This window comes from Solanum lycopersicum, chromosome 5, assembly GCF_036512215.1.
Source record: "Solanum lycopersicum chromosome 5, SLM_r2.1".
Lineage (NCBI taxonomy): Eukaryota > Viridiplantae > Streptophyta > Magnoliopsida > Solanales > Solanaceae > Solanum > Solanum lycopersicum.
In genome coordinates, this window is record NC_090804.1 from 25,373,930 (window position 1) to 25,378,503 (window position 4,574).

A 4,574-nucleotide genomic window follows, 5' to 3' on the forward strand; every position below is an offset into this window, starting at 1 on the left:
GATTTTGGTTCGCTGTAGACGCAGGGCATCAGTCCTCCTGCCGCATCAGGGGTGACCCCTCCTAGACAATTCCCAAAACATTCTGATAATTTTATCATCTCAGTTTATGACCCTAATTCACTTAGAATCGAATGATTTATCTAAAACTCCTTTATATTCAAATACCCAACATAAGTAAACACAAATCTACTTAAAAACAACTCTCAAACTCATAACATTCTTCTCATGAAATCATCAAATCCCATTATTAAAGATTTAAGAATGAAACTTTAAGAAGCTCATTAAGAACATCAATGTATGGATTATCATGGATGAAATTAAATCAAGGAAGCTCATGATTGGCGTGAGTTTGAAAGAACCCATCACTATGAAATCTTACATACCTCGTAAGGATCAAATCCTTGCGAAATTCCTAGAAGATCGCAAGAACCTTGAATAAACACTTGAACTTCTCCCTTCTTTCTCCTCTTGAACTTTTACCTAAAACCCTAAGTGTTTTTAGAAATAGTGAAAACTGATCTAAGTTAGTTTAGACTTCTAAAATAGTATTAAAATTAGTTAGTCTCATACAGGTAAGGATAATACCAAAATAACCCTCAGTAATTCGGATGAACTTTCCTTAAACAGAAAAACCGAACTCAAACGGGCATATCTCCGTCATTCAAACTCGAAATTTATCAAATCGGCGGTGTTTGAAAGGGGACTTAAAGATCTTTGTTTGATACCTTCTAGGAAACCTAACTCATCATGTACTTAAAGTTGTGACCATTTAAAAATGACCCAAAACTCACAATTAAAGACTAACTTACACAAATCTCAAATTAGTTTTTTTTTCAATTTAGTTCTTTGTAAAAGTAGATTTTTCTAAAACTGAGGTGTTACATAGATATTCCCAAGTATAATACTTTTATATTTAAAATGAGAGAAACACCGACTTCTAATCAGTTTATGACTTTTTGTGAAATTATCTCTTTTAAGATAATCAGTTGAGTAATTATATCAAAGTGTGATGTTCTAAACTTATGAGCATGAGTTATATATATTATGTGGAGTAGTATTGATCAACGATATGGGATGAGATCAAAGAACTCACAATTCTCATAAACCATGTACACCAACAGGGATAAAGGTTCATACCTATTAGATGATTTCTTATTGCTTTTAGTCATAGCTTAGTGGATCCACTTAATTGAGGTTTTCTACACCCCAACAAGATATAGGAAAATATTTGGACCGTGGGTCAGACGTTGTATCATCACGTAGCTCATAGTGATAGTTGTGGGTTAGATAATATTCCAAAGAAAGGGTAAAAGAGTTTACTATTGTTTTTATACATTTTTAGTTATTATCTACTGTTTTAAAGGCTTTATATATTGCATCTTATTATATTGCTTTCATAGTGAATTGATTTAGAGTTAGGTGAGTATGTCTTCCCTTTTCTATTAGTTCAACTTTATATATATGTTTTTGTTTTCCTCTTACATGCTCGTACATTCAATGTTAGACGTCATTCGGCCTGCATCCTTTCATAATACATATATAGGTGTACAAGGTCATCAACCGGCACTTCATTGATCCCATAAAATTCGAGCTAAGCCTTTGGGAGCCTCATTGATTCCACAGGGTTCCAGACCTAGTTTTTCGTTTATTAGGACGTCGTGGGTTTTGTTCTGACTTCTATCACAGTATTTAGAGGCTTCATAGATAGTGGTAGTCGAGGAATCTTTTTCTATTTCCCTTGTTGATTTCCCTTTGAGGCTTTGAGTTAATTACTTATGATTGATTAAGTATTTTCAAACATTTATTGAGGTAAATTTATTGAGACTATATGATGTAAGTTTGGTATTTTGAGTCATCATTTTTCTTGAGTAAGTCTTTTGATGAGTAATTAAGCTAGATCGAGGGTTTGTTGAGGACCAACAATGGTTCTCGAATGCCGGTTACGTCCAGGTTTAGGCTTTAGATGTCATACATTATTAGCCATATGATTAAATGAGAAAATCTTTATGTTTAATGGTATGCAATGCATTTCTTAGTTTGATGTAAAAAAACATGATTTGAAATTTCAAATATTGATTTTATTATTTAAAAAATAGCAACGTAACTTGACCTATAATTTTATGTTTTGGAAATCATTGTTTTGAATTTCCCAAAAAGGGACTCATGCTCGGCGTGAAGAGATTATTCGTACTATTTAAAAATATCATATTAAAAAATAACTAATTACTATTATTGTTGACTAGTGAATCTTTATAAAATTAAGTATATTTATAATTAGTTTGTAATCACAATGGACTTGTTTATGAAAAATACACGGAGATATGTGATTTATTAATATGGCACCTTAGAATATTTCAATCACAAATCATGATTATATATCGCATGTTCAAACCTACCCTAAAAATATTTAATCCAATTTAGTATTCATATTAATTTAATAATTAATATAAATATAAAATATTAGAGGTTGAGTCCACACTGATTGATCATGGTTATTACATCTACTGATTTTCAAATGTATATACTGGGAATACAATTGTTATTCCTTTAATTTTATTTATTCATTTTTTATAGATGTTATTTTATGTGTTTTGATACCATACTAAATTGAGTGAATATCTCAATTAAAAGTTCGAAGTGTTAAAAAAAACTTCGTTCATATCTATGTAATCGCACTCTCACGCACTACTACAAGTAAGTCTAATTATTTACTAAACTAAGCTTTAAAATGTTACTATTAAAGATCCATCTAACTACACTTTTATCATTACTTATGAAAGTAATGGCCAGAAAAATGTTCATGTATTACGACATGGACAAATAAACTCAAATATAATAGACCATTATACATCTTTTAAAAATATAGAAGAAAATTTGAAATTTACTTATATTTCCAAAGTAGATTTTTGTGGAAAAATTAAAATTTATGACTAAGCAATTCAATTGATTTCAGTATATATAATCACTTTAACAACATAGATATTTAGGGGCAATAGAATTTTCTTTCTGCGTAAGATTTATTGCTGCAAATATATTCAGTGATAATTGAGTTAATGTTATTGTATTCAGACTAGCTACAACCTTCAAGAATATTTACATATATACGGTGTTGATACAAATACTCATATTGATCATTGCTGCTAAAATATAGTTTAACGATAAATATATTATTATCGTTAAATAATTTCTTTAAAGTCATTTATTTGTAGTTAACTAAGGCCTTTTGAAACCTAATAGTTTCTATTTTTCAAAATCTGTGAATGGTTCTCTATCAAAACCCACAAAAAATGTAAAAAGTTAAATAAAAGAAGACGATAAATAAAATAAAAACAATCAACTGTATAGCATGGATTATTGATATTATTTTATATGTTTTTCTCAATTTCTTTTTCAACATCTATGATTTTACATATTTTTTGCTTTACATAATATATTTTTGTCTCATTAATATTATTATTTGTATTCAATTTGCAACAATCTACCATAGAAAATTTGAGGAACATCAATTTTTGTTTCAAGTGAAGGAAACACTTCTTTTAGAAGCATGACATATGGTAGCTACAATTAAATCTTGATTTAACATGTTGGAAGATATGACATGTCAATCCAAAGAAAATACTCATCGTTTATTATAAAAAAAACCCTGAATATTTAAATTCTTATGTTTTATAAATTAAAAATATTTTTTGAAAATAAAATAAAAGTATATTGATGTATTAATTTTTGAAATGCAATGTGTATGTGATTTTTTCTTTAATAAATTAAGGAAAATTGTACAAAAAAAAAACCCAAACCTATTCAGCTTATTACTAGAATTTAATATAATCGGCACTAAATTCTTCTTAAAAAGTTGATTATATTTTGTTTTTTATATAAAAAAATCCAATTAAGTTGAGAAGTAATGAACGTGCTATTTTACTATTATTTTTCTGATAAAACGAAGTATGGTTTTTGACATAAAACAAATACATTTTTTTCAAAATAAAAATAATTATACAACCAAACTCAGAAGAATATAATATAAAATTTATATTTTGCTAAATATTTAAACAATAAGGTATGTTCTGAAAAATAAAAAATTAAAATTGTATCTATCTATCTATCTTGTGTGTGTATATATATATATATAATATATATATATATATATATATATATATATATATATATATATATATATATATATATATATAATACGAGAGGTAAAAAGTGTCACTTGTCAACAACACAAAAAACAGATTTTTTAAATAATTAAAATTATTAATTGCATGTAATAGGTTAAATAATAAATCATTTAGTTATTTTAAGTGTCATTCCTTTTTTTTGGAATTTTTTTAACCATTTTTTCACAACATCCTTAATTATGGTATAATCTATAATACTAATAATAATATTATATATATATATATATATATATATATATATATATATATATATATATAATGATGTGAACTTCCGGCAGTTACTTTTACAGTTTTTAACTTTAATAGATAATGGATCCCATATTTCGTGGGAAAAACTATATTTTAAAAGCGATTTACGAATTAATAGTCATTGTGGAAAAGTTAAGAAATGCT